This window comes from Plecotus auritus, assembly GCF_963455305.1.
Source record: "Plecotus auritus genome assembly, chromosome: 9".
Classification (NCBI taxonomy): domain Eukaryota; kingdom Metazoa; phylum Chordata; class Mammalia; order Chiroptera; family Vespertilionidae; genus Plecotus; species Plecotus auritus.
The window spans coordinates 128,038,373-128,051,860 of NC_137783.1; positions in this window are offsets into that span (position 1 = coordinate 128,038,373).

Sequence of the window (13,488 nt, forward strand, 5' to 3'; positions counted from 1 at the left end):
TAAAATAAAATAAAAAATAAACATAAAAAACCCAAAGGGATTTTTATAGTAATTAGAGAACAAAATCCATGCACATTCTTTAGTTCTCTTAAATGCTGCATATCACACAGATCTTTTTTTTTTATTTCCCCGCTGTATGGCATCTATAAGTAGCAGGTACCTAAGGGATCACACTAGAATGCATTGACAATAATGAAAGAATATTATGGTGAAGAGGATATGAATAATAGAAACTTTTATATACTGCCATTAGGAGTGCATTTGGTATAATGGCTTTGAAAACAATGAGGCCTTACTTCATAACAATGAAAAACTTCCTTTTCCTATGATCCAGTTATCTACTCCTGCCTAAATAATAAAGTGAAACTTTTGTTCTCTGGGAAAAAAAAGACATACTGGAATGTTCGAAATAGCACTGTTCATTACAGGCAAATGTGCAAACTACCCACTGCCCATCAACAGTAAGTCACAAGATCCCAGAGTCCCAAGATAGATAACACAGAAGTGCCTATCTAATAAAAGTTCTATCCTATCAGGACCACCACACATAAAGGAACAAGATAAAGCCACAATTTTGAAATACCCAGAATGATTTATTTAAACATTACCTGCCTTTCAGTGACATCTGAAGGATGAGGATTTCTTGGTCCTTCCTACAAAATATGTGCAATAATTAAAAAAAGACTATCCAGTCATGAGCAGACAGAAAGATTAGTTATTATAACAGGAAGCCTATGGTACAGTTTTTTATTAATATACTTGAGATGCGGTGCACAAATTTGTGCACTGGTGGGGTCCCTCGGCCTGGCCAGTGATTGGAGCTGATCGGGGCTATCTCACCCAGTCCTGATCGGGCCAATGGGGGCCAGCCGGCTGGGGAGGGACTGCAGGAGGGCTCCAGAGCATGTCCGGCCAGTCTCGCACAGTCTCCATCAGCCGGACCCCAGCAGCAAGCTAACTTACTGGTCGGAGCATCTGACCCCTGGTGGTCAGTGTGCATCATAGTGACGGGTGGAATGGTTGAATGAACAGTCGAATGAATGGTTGGACAGTTAGCATATTACGCTTTTATTATATAGGATGCATATTATGTTGATGGCAAGTGGCAGGAGCAGAAGAATATCAAGGTAAAAACCAGGTTGGAGATTGGTGATAGTACTAGAAGAGAACCAGGTATAAACAACATTATAGGCATGAAAAATGATAAAGGGAAGCTTCATTTAAAATGGAGTTGGAGACCAGAATGGGGAGACCTCAGGCAGTACCACTTGACATCAATTACAGACCCTATCAGGAAGAACTGTCAGTTATGGGCCTCAACAGGAAGAGACTTACCACTCTAGCAGGAGGAAGAAAGGTTTTCTTCCTTGCAACTCAACCAATGAGGAACCACTTTCACTTTTTTCCTCAATGGGTTTCCTTTCAAAAAAAATCTCTACCAACTTCCTCCTTTTTCTCTATAAAATTCCTCTCCTTTGCTTGTTGGATTAACCTATAGTTTTTTGCTATAGCATACTTGTCTAGAATAGCGATTCTCTACTATTCTCAGGTATAGCCATTATGCTGCTAAAATAGTTGTTTTATTTTTTGGACAACACAGGGAACATATTGACTACAGAGATTTATTCTGGAAGAACGGATGTAGGATAAATCCAAACATTCATGTTTCTATTGGTACATGACTTTAATGGTACCATGCTGATCTTTGCTTAAGGAACTGGTTTTTAGTTGAGGTTCTAAAGCCTGGTAAAGCTGGGGTGATTAAGAAACTTCACCAGATGGTTGGATTTTCTGAGGCACAGGGAGTTTGGCTGGTAGTTTATGGGTTTCCAACACCTCCCCCCAATTTCTAAATTATACAATAAATACTTCCCATCTGTCCTCATTTTGATCAGCTGTTCAACTCAAAGACCTAAAAGTAACCTCCTCTCCATCTGAATATTGAGAAGTTCACCCTTTTTCCCACCTCTGTAACTCTCACTCCACCTTCTAGGTTGGCTCACTGTGTCCGTTAACAAACATGATGGAATAGTGGCAGCACCTACAAGCACAGCATAGGGTTTTTCCTTGTCCTAGGCAGGTCTTGCAGCCCAGGATCAAGTCTGTCTACTTCACCAGGGATTTCCCACCCCCAGCACCAAACCACATGTGCAATAGCCTGATGCTCTCCTGGCTGTTCTGGCCTACAAGCTCATAGCCTGGGCAAGGGTGACAGAGCTGGCGTTAAGGGCAGGAGACTCACAGAGTTAACTTGGGTACTTTCATCCCCTATACAATGCAGGCACATGCTTTAGAGCCTCAGAGCGCCCCTGGCGCCCACTGCGTGATCTCAACCAAGTAATTGCAGGCAGGCCACCTACTCCTAGGAGCCCCGCCCTATCTCATCACAATTCTCTTTATCCTCCCCCTGTGAGCCCCGCCCACCCTGTCTTTAGCTGTCTTCCCATCCCAATGAAAGGAAGGTGAAGTCTCCAGCTGTCTAGCTGTCTAGAGAGCACCAGGGGCATTAGGGATGCCAGGTTACCTCAGTTCCATATCCTTCCAGCTCTTTTGCTCAGACATCCACAGAATCCCAATTTTTCATCTTTTCTGTCCTTATCTCTCTACTCTCCACCAAGTCCCCTTCACTTCGATTCCATGGCCCCTCACTTCAGCCGATGGTCAGGGTTCTCAATTCCTCGATCTCACTGTTCTTCCATCATAGCTTCCAGTTGGATACATCCAACTATCGGCCTTCTCCCTGGGCTGAAATGGGAGAATACTTGGAGATTCCTGCAATACATACCCATAATCGCCCACTTAACATGTGTCCTCATCAGGACTATCCACTTCTTTTATGTTGCACACCTCTTTCTTTTTTATATTCCGTAGTATTGCCTTCAAACCGCCTCCCTGCTATTAAAATCTCCGAACCCATCATCTCCCAGGCACCTCCTGGCTATTAAAATCTCTGAACCCAAAATCTCCCAGGCGCTTTCAGCTGAAGTTGGACGGCTCTTGCTCCACTCCCTGACAAACACACGTAGAACTAATGCTCAGCATTGTTAGATGAATTTATACATATTAGCTCCTTACAACAACCCCAAAAAGGTAAGTATGTGTGGTTATTATCATCTGGGAAACAAGGCACTGGTGTGTTAAATTACTTGTCCAAGGTTATACGATTAGTGGGTGAGCTGGGATTTATCTACAAAGTTGGCCTCAGAGCCTGTGCTCTTAATCACTATGCTTTGCCACCAATAGCTTTTAAAAGCCCAGAGGTGCTAGCTATCTCCACTCCTTGCCACCTGTAAGCCTAGATATAACCTTGTTTGTATCCGCATTACCCTTTTCCTGTAATCCTGTTGGGATGGAAAAAGGTGCCCCCCTCCTCCTAACTGAAATAAATCTCTCTGCTTCTGTTCTCATGCCATTTCCCTCCTAGAAACCTCTTCAGAGATCTTACTCCACATATTGCTTCCTCTTCTTGTTAACCTCTCTATATTTCCTTTCCTTTAAACATTTAAAATCCATATACTCAAATCTTCTCTTCAAATGAGTAAACCAAAAACCCTTGAACAAAAACTGATTATAACTATTGTCCATCACCTCTGTTTACAGGAAACTTTCACAATCGTTGTCTGCAATTCCCATACTCTCTTCTTTACATCCAGGGTAATATTTGGCTCACTGCAACCTTCTTCAACCCTTACTACACCATTGGTACTTGTTTCAAAATGGTCACTAATGGTCTTCCTGCTGAATTCAATGAACACTTTGTACCACGTGACTTTGGCATTGTTAGAAACTGTAGAGATATCTTGAAATATTATCTTAGGAAATTTACTCTGTCCCCTGTTTGCTCTGCCTTTTTATTTATGTTGGGAGTCTGTGCCAGGCCCAAGATTTATGTGGGATTCACCACATCTGCTAGCTCATTCCTATATGCAGCCTCAATTAGAGCCCCGGCTTATCTGCTGGTCCAGAAACAGTAACACATGATTTATATCATACCAAAGAGGATATATGATTAAAAGTACATAAAGATATTGTCAAAGACAATTTCTCAAAGGTAATAATGCCCCCCCCCCAACATGCTAACTGCTATTTCCAGAATTCTAACTGCAGTAACTGGTTATCTGCTTTCCTTGCAGTGGTTCAGTGGCCTAGAGACACATTAAGTGTGGCCCTAGCTAGTGCTACACCACAGAGGTGAGAAGTTACAGCTGTAGGTGGTGGAAAGAACAAGCAGGTCCTTTTGAAATTAACTCCTATCCAGTGTCAAGTTCAGGTATATAGTAGTCCTAAGGATGAAAGTGTATAATGCCCTTCCTACATTTATTTCAAAATTGAAGGGCTAAATTATCTGTGGTAGGTTAACAACTGTTCTCAAAATACATCCACGTCCTAATGCTTGGAACCTATTGATATTTCCTTATTTGCAAAAGGGTCTTTGCAGATGTGATTAAATTAAGGATTTTGAGATAAGATTATCCTGGATTATCTGGGTGGACCCTAAAGACCATCACCAGTGTCTTTATAAGAAAGAGGTAAAAAGAGAGCTTAGACACTCAGAGAGGAGAAAGATAAGTGAAGGTGGAGATAGACAGTGGAATGTTGTGGCTTCAAGCCAGCGAATGCAGGAAGCAAGCCAATGAATGCAGTCAATGAAAGGGTTCTACCTAGCACCCTGGGGAGAGCAAGACCCTGCCAACGTCTTCATTGTAGATTTCTGGCCTCCATAACTGTAAAGAATAAACTTCTGTTGTTCTAAGCTACTAAGTTTGTGGTCATTTGTTATAGCAGCAATAGGAAACTAATACACTAACCTACGATAAGTTTAATTCCTTCATTGATTCATTTGTTCAATATTTAACTCTAGAATTTTATCTAAGTTAATTTCTCATGTGGCTAGAGTTTATATGGGGACAACAAAAGAGGAAATAAATAACGAGTTACCAAAGGGATATATAGGAGATCCCCCAAAATTTACACACACCCTTTGAATAATTATAAAGACAGTGTTTATTAAAATTCATTTCATTTTCAAAATTGATCTCTCAGCTGTTAAAGTGTGTATACATTTTTGGGAGAGACCCTACATATAGTCTCTTTCTCTATGAGAATAAATAGAATACATGATAATTCTCTAGAATATTATATATAAATAATTTATAATTCTTAGAATCAGGAAGTTTATTTGCTTAGCAAATATCATTTTTTTTCCTAGAGTGACTGGAAATTATGCCCAGCAGGTGGCACCACAATCATAATATTTACAGGGTTGTAACAATTCAGTCAGGGAGAAAACAAAAATTATTATATAGCCAGAAGATGGTGCTAGGTGACCAATCTTTAAAAACCAATGTCTGCATTTGAAATAGACAGCTTCACTTTTACTCATTCCAGGTTATCATTTTTTTGAAATTCTTCAGTGCCTTCAGTAGCTTCAAATTTAAACTTCAGATTTATTACTTCTACAATAAAAGAACTCACACTGACCAGCTCATAAAAGCAAGTACTTTCCTACTCTACTTTTTATCACTCCCAATCCTTGCAAAGAAAAATATATTAAAATTTACTTTATTGTTTCTCTATCTTCATATGTTTTAAGATTATAACTTTTAAAAATTATAAACACTCATCATGCCCAAAAAAGTGGAGCTTGGACACTGAGGTGCAGGTGCAGAAGAGTCTCACATCTCTAAATTGCCAGCAAAAGCCATTGGTGGTAGGGAAATGATGCTGTCCCCCACCTGCCATCCAAATCTCTCCCAAGTACTGACAGTAAAAATTTGCTTCCAGAGCACTAGCTGCAAGAGTATTGGAGGGATTTAGTTTATAGCTTTCCAAACCCTCCAAACTGAAGAAGAGTGGACTGGAGAGTGAGAATTAAATTATTCCCCTCCTATAGAGAAGCTCCAAGTAGGACAAAAATCACTGATATATGATCATCCAGATAAAATAGCTATTAACATTCTGTCACTTGTCTATTATTATCCATTTTATGCTGTGAAAGTTTTCCCTGTACATTATTACATTATCACTGTTGCCATTGTTGTCTGTCTTAGAAAAGCAGTTGCTAGCTACTAGCAGCCCTGTGCCTTTTTTTTTTTTCTACATAAAGACTTGTAAAATGTACTTATTTGAGATGGAATAATGCTGGTGACTCAGACTCAAGATTGCTTTCTGGAGCAGATAATACCAAGAAAAGGAAAACTTCACAAAGAAGTTCCTGTTGTGTGGGGATTATTTCAGTGCAACCCATTCCATCCACACAGGCCATTGCAAAGTCTGTTCTGTGGGCACGGATATCGATTGGGGACTTTCTGTGCTGAGGTCCATTCTGTTTTGACGTCCGTCCCAAAGCCTTCTGTTTTAGCAGCTATCCCAACCAGCCAGCAGCATTTCAGTGGCACAGTCAGAGTGGTTTTCAGCGGAATCCGTCCTCCTTCTTTAGCATTCATCGCCATGGGCTCCTCAGGGTTGCGCGGCCCATACAAAACAAGATTTACACCGGCTTTTGGCTCTTTTCTCTCCATATGCAGGGCTTACCCCACAGCAGCGTGCTGTGCTGTATCTCAGGAACCTGCTGAGAAAGCACTGGTGTCATTCATCTCCTGCATTTGCACGTCCCAGCGCTGCTGCCTCTGCGATCCCTGCTGCCTCCTAGTGCAGCACAAACAAGATAAAAGTGAACGGGAGCAGAGATATTGGTTGCCGTAGCTAAAGAGGATTCCTCATGGGAAGGTCCCCAAAGCGGTCCTCCTGCCAGCAGACTCTAATTTTCGACTGCATACTACAGTTTACTCAGGGAGAGGTGCTGAATATCCCCTTTGGACTAAAACTCAGATTCTGTTTCCACACATCTGCCTTTTCTCTGGTATGTTTTGAGTAAGAGGAGGAAAGATCAAGGACAGCCACCTGCAGTGTCCTGCCTCTCTTTACTCCTGCTCCTAGCTAGGGTGGCAGACATTTTTGGTTGCACATTCAAATGCATCTCTTCTTTCTCGCCAACAGGATTCCAAATGGGTTTGGGGGATACGGTGCCCAGCTCCATGATTATTACTCTGGCGTTGGAGGGCAGTGAGGTAGAAGGCAAGTCTGAGGGGAATATCCTAGGAATAGTTTCCCTTCCAGGTAAAAGAGCCAAGAAACTCACCTCGCCCCTGCCCCTTCCCCTTGCTTCAGATGTTGTCATGCCCCAGCTGTGGCAGCAGCCGCACAGCCTCATGAGGGTCCACTCCCCACACTGTGCTGGCAGAGAAGGGGGAGGAGTCTGGGTCTTTGATGACAGTGCTGAATTGCTGCTCCCATACCAGCTTCTCTTACCCCTAAATTTGGTAAGATGATAAGTGCCTGTGTTGTTAAAACTGTTTTTTTTTTAAAAATATATTTTATTGTTTTTTTACAGGCGGAAGGGAGAGGGAGAGAGAGTTAGAAACATCGATGAGAGAGAAACATCAATTAGCTGCCTCCTGCACACCCCCTACTGGGGATGTGCTCGCAACCAAGGTACATGCCCTTGACTGGAATCGAACCTGGGACCCTTGAGTCCGCAGGCCGATGCTCTATCCACTGAGCCAAACCGGTTAGGGCTAAAACTGGTTTTAATTGGAAATTTTGTTCGTTCAGGGGCAGGCCTTCTCCTTGACAGACATGGCATTTTGATACCTTTAAAAAAAGTTGTTTTGGAGCAGCTGGCGCATCATTTCGGTGGACTCTGCCAGGATGTCCTGGGCTAGAACTGGGTTGGGAGGGATGAGCATCTGAAGCATCCGGATGAGGAAAAAGACTTTGCATACGGGCAAGTTAATGGCCAGGAAGCTTAGAGGTTCAAAGCCAGAAAACCCATAACGCCCAAGTACACCTGAGGCTGAGAATGGAAGATAAAACACAAAAGATCAAAAGTGCCTGGATGGGTGAGCAGAAGCAAGAGTATGGGTCAAATGAGGGAATTACGGGTATTCATGAAAAAGACGGGGAGCCCAAGGCTGGTAGTTGTTGGATGCTTCCCTGCCCCCTAAGGAGTGTGTGATACTGGCTTAAAAGCATGGCTTCAGAGAGATAAATGAGTCCTTTTTCTAACATCCCAGCATCTTTTCTATTCCCCTTTCCCTAAGCTCTGAAGCACGGAGGGCATCTTATGTTAAGAAGAGGATTTGTAGGTATCTGAATGAAAAGTTCTGCTATGTGATTTTCTGCAGGATAGTTCCTATGCTAAAATCACCAGCGAAAGGAACATTCTGTTCAGAGAGTGGTAAAAATGCGATTAGGGGATTTTCATATAGTGTGCTTTGTAAAGTCAAGTTAAGAAGCCTTTACTTAGAGCCTTTTATGAGCTGGGCACTGGACCCGTTGCCATCTTCCAGGAATAACTGTGCCACATTGTACAGGAACCTTGGAGAATCCACACAGAATATAGTAAAGGGCACACTTTCTCTTTCCGTCAAGCTAGTTTAGCCTTTTGAAAGCAATCTTGATCTACCAGAAGAAGTAGAATCTTTTTGTCTAATACATCATGAAATACCTCCCTGTGATGTTTCTTTTCCAGCATGTAGACATCAGGAAGGTCAGCCTCTTTAAAGGCGAGAACAGAAATATTCACTTGGGCACAAACTTTGTATGTTTCATAATCAATTGTCAAAGCTTCCTGAACCATTTGAATTTATACATTAGTGACTGTATCAGTCAGAATTATTAAGTGCAAGCAGCAAGCACAGAATTTATTGGAAGATCATTGAGCCGTTCTCGGAATCTCTAAAAAGGTTAGAAACTGTAGCCAAGAACAAAATCCCAAATGACACTGAGGAACTTGGTCAGGTCTAGACACCACAGTAGACACTGTAGCACCATTAACACTGGCCCACGGCGCTGATACAGTCTCTGCACAACGGACTCTGTGCAGGCGCTGGTGTTTGCATTACTAACATGTGGTTCAATATTCAGGATGGCTGCATGTGATTAGAGAAGACTGGGTTACATCCCGAGCCTCATTGCAGAAAAGGCCAGGAAAATGAAAATTTGGAAGTTTGTCTTTCTATAGTAGAAAATGAGTTTTGTCGTACTAGGTAGGCATTTCCTAAATGGCTTAGTGAAGCATTTAGCGATGCCTGTAGGTGTTTTTATTGTCACATCTTGGCTAAGGGAGGGAAGAAGGGGCCATAGTTTGCTTTTGACATCTAATGGGGAGAGGCCATGGATGTTGCTAAACACCTTAAATGGCACAGGATAGCCCACATTACCAGAGAATTATCTGGTCTAAATGATCAGCAGTATAATTGTTGAGAAATCCTTCCCTTAATAGAAAAGGGTTTCAGATACACGTGGCCAAATGATTGACACATATTCATGTAGTGGCCAATTAGTTTTTCATCTTCGTTCAGCTTGTTTTTGCAGGGTTTTTTATTTTTTATTTTCTTCAATTCTACTTCTCTTTCTTTTGTGAGAAAAGACCTATATGAAGAAGATATAATGGGTTCACTATCAACAAGGAAAGATGTTCAGAGGAAACAGTTTGGGCAAAAAGCAAAGATGACAAGTGACAGAATCTTGATTGTAACAGCAGATTTTAAAGTTCATGATCTTTCCACTCTGCCATGATTTTCTTCTGTGGTTCCCCTGAGACCCAGACCGAGTGTTTAGGATGTTATTGTTGTGATTTTGTAGAAAGTCTACATATGGTACACAACTGATTAGGGAGGAGTCCATGGTCCCAATTTCATTGACATCGTCCTGTAACCAGCTGAGTTGATAGTGTACTCAGCCTGCATGCCACTCTTTCAGATCACTCACGGATCATCCAGCTGCTTCCAGAAGAACTCACGCCACATGGAAGTGACAGCGATATACATCAAATTAAATGAGTACTTTCCGACTGTCTATGTAGGGCAGGGCCGGAAGGGGAAGGACGCGAAAGTGGCAGTGGCATCCCTAAATGGGGGTGTAGGAATATTGTCCCCTCTCCTCCCATTCCACCCACTATTATGCTGCATCCACTCTGTACAGGGCTCCAAGGCAGCGCTATTTTCTGCTGAGCACAGCCCTGGAGTAGGAGTTCGCTCTTGCTCCCGAGAAATCCCCTGCAGCCAGGGCAAGCACTTGCATCAGTCACAGTGGCAGGGTCGAGGGCAGGGGATTCAGGTCTAGCCACGTGCTTCAGACATGCCTGCACAGCCAGCAGAAGATCCCTTTGCAATGTCTGGGCGTCATCTGTGTCCATCAGGCTTTGGCTTTGGCACTAGCCATGACGTTCACATAGCATAGAGCAGTGGTCGGCAAACTCATTAGTCGACAGAGCGGCAGACCGCGGCTCGTGAGCCGCAGTTTGCCGACCACTGGCATAGAGTGTTGGGTTGGGGCAACCAACTTCAGGTGGCACAGGCAGTTTTAGAATCCCCCAGCCTCCAGGGGCGTATCTGAGCTCTGGCTCCAGAGACAAGGAGAGAAAACATGCTCTTCCGACAAGAGGAAGCCCTTGGATTTCTGGTTAAAACTGGGGAAGGCCTCAGTGGGTTGAGGACTGGACTCTTTGAGAAGCTGGAAATATGTGAATATAAAGGCTGTGTTTTAGGAAATCTATTGGAGGCTATTGTTTACATCCTAAATTATACAGCGGGTTATTTCAGCTCTCATACATGAGTACACTCAATTATAAAAATTTTTGTGAAAAATATATTGTGCTATTCTGATCTCTAGTTTACAAAAGATATGACTGAGGACTGGAGATGCGAAGTAATATGGCATTATTACATAGTAAGTAAGAGATTTGGTCTCAGATTCATACATTTTCAAGTCCTCGACTTTTAAATGCCACACACGTGCTGTCAAGCAGCCCTTGTTTTGCTTCTTATGGGTGAGAGTATCACCAAGTTGCTTGTTGTCTTTCTACCCTTTGTCATTCCACCTGTGCATTTTGGGAATGATTAATACCCTGGGCCACACAGCTCCTCCATTGGACAACCACATGGGGGCACCCTTAAAACACTGTGAGAGGACTTGTACACATGCATCTAAGCATAACCAATGGATACAAGACACTGCGGGGGGTAGGGGGACGGGCAGGTAAAGGCATGTACTGGGGGGAAGGGGAGGCCGGTGGGAGGTCAATGGGGGGGGGGGAAGGAGACATATGTACTACTATTTGTAATACTTCAAACAATTACAAAAATAAAAATAAAATAAAAAATAATAATAAAAAAAAATGACATAGTAAAAAAACACCACACAATAAAAGCCTTCCTTTTAAAATAAAACAAAAAAATAAAACACTGTGAGAGGACCTGTAAAATTAATAGAGGCAGAAAAAAACAGTTTCCCTTTTCCCCACCCTCCTTACCCCCACCAAAACTAGTGTTTTGTTTTGTTTTTAAAGTGAGGATCATGACATTTTAAAGGGTCTTAAAGTCAAATGATGTAAACTGTAATTGCAAAATGAAATTAAAAAAGAAAAAAGTCAATTTAATGATCCACAATTGACTTTTTTTAAATTTTATAAAGGAACACAGATGTGAGAGCACGTCATATCTAGTAAGGGTGCCATTATGTGGAAATGTATTCCATTTTCGTGATATGTAATGAGGGTGATTGTAAATATAAAATATATTTCTCACTGTGGACCACATGGTTAAAAGCCACTAGATGGCATGCAACTGCTGTGGGACCTCCTCTGGAGCAGCAGAAACCACTAGGGCCGTGGTCGGCAAACTGCGGCTTGCAAGCCACATGCGGCTCTTTGGCCCCTTGAGTGTGGCTCTTCCACAAAATACCACGGCCTGGGCGAGTCTATTTTGAAGAAGTGGCGTTAGAAGAAGTTTAAGTTTAAAAAATTTGGCTCTCAAAAGAAATTTCAATCGTTGTACTGTTGATATTTGGCTCTGTTGACTAATGAGTTTGCCGACCACTGCATAGGGCATTGCCTGAGTCCAGAGGGTGGGATGGATAGGAGGGAGTGGTCATAGAAAAACAGAGGAGCAACTTGTCATGGAGTCCAATATTTCAAAGTACAGTGGGTGGGGAAAACACACACACACACACACACACACACACACACACACACACACACACACAGGAGCGCGCGCATACTCCTCAACTAGTTCTTCTGGCCTTTTGTCAGCAGCTTCCCTGTACTTGGAGGAAGGACTGTATAGCCCGGGGAACCTGGTATTTATTCAGCATCTGTGGTGTGCCAGTTGCTTTACATATATTACTTACCTTTATCATTCTTATGAGCCAATGGGGAGAATAGAGTTGCTTGACTTTTCAGATAAAAGCCTGAGTCCCTATGGTAACTATGGTTTCCGTCTACTTGGTAAATTCTCATTTTTCCATTTTTCTGGTGACAGGTCTCTCCTGTTAGAAACAGGAGGGTCCCTCCGTGGTCATAGGGGTTGGGGGAATTGGATAGGAAGGGAAGGGAGGTGGTCCACCTTTGGGCAGCTGAACCAAATTCCACTGGAATTTGTGCTGGAGCTGGCAGTGAAAACTCCCCCTTTTTCTTCGACCATGGATAAAGTTATATAAGATGTTCATCTTGATAGGAGCAAAGATATTTGATCAAGAGACACAGGTTACTTGAAAGCGGACAGTGCATGGAATCAATACCATGATCTTACTCTCCTGCTCTTTTGAGCCACTGTTGGGCTACCCATTGGGTACATCCAAGTGGAAGCTAGAGGGTATTCAAAGTCCATACAAGTCAGCCTCTGAAACAGAGATCAAGAAGGAGATGGGTGGAGAGTAGACTGGATGAAGAAATGGACGTGACCCAGTGTGGATGTCAGTGCACGCACACACAGACACACAACACACAATGAAAATCTACTCTATGCCAATAATTAGTGCACAATTCACTCCTTGGCTGCAATAAAGGAATGCTTTTTATTATCAGAGGAGCTGGCCTGAGTGCAAAGTTTCTTTTATTAAAATTTCTGACTCATCGCAATTAGTGATAGCTCTAAACCATCCAGGTAGAAAAATGGAAAAGTAACCTAATTTACTTCTAGAGTTTTGCAAATAATTGCATCAGATGAGGCTGCAGAACAAAAATCCTAGTAGTCTCCCAGGAGACAATTTTCGTAATGACATAATTAGAGCTGGCAATCACAGGGGCTGAGGTAATGGAGCAAATGATGAGAAATATAATATTCCTCTTGTCCTTCGGCATAAATGCTTTTCAGAAAAAAACATACCTTTTGCATAATTTGGCCACATTTCTATTCCACATACTAATTTTAGTGATCTATAGTGGTTCTGACTGTACAGTGAACCATTGAGTTCTTATTATGAGGTGTAGTCCAGCTCATTTAAATGCAGTTCAAGGGAATTCAAGCACATAATCCCTAAGGCTAGGATAAATATGTTCCTCTCTGGATGTCATGCACAGATCGCTGCAGGTTTGCTTTGGAGTAGATTTTGAAGGCTTTTGCTAAAGGGGCCCAAGTTTCAGAAGTTATGTAATTACAGTAAATTGGACTTCACTGTCCCTGAAGCTCTTTAACATTTTCAAGT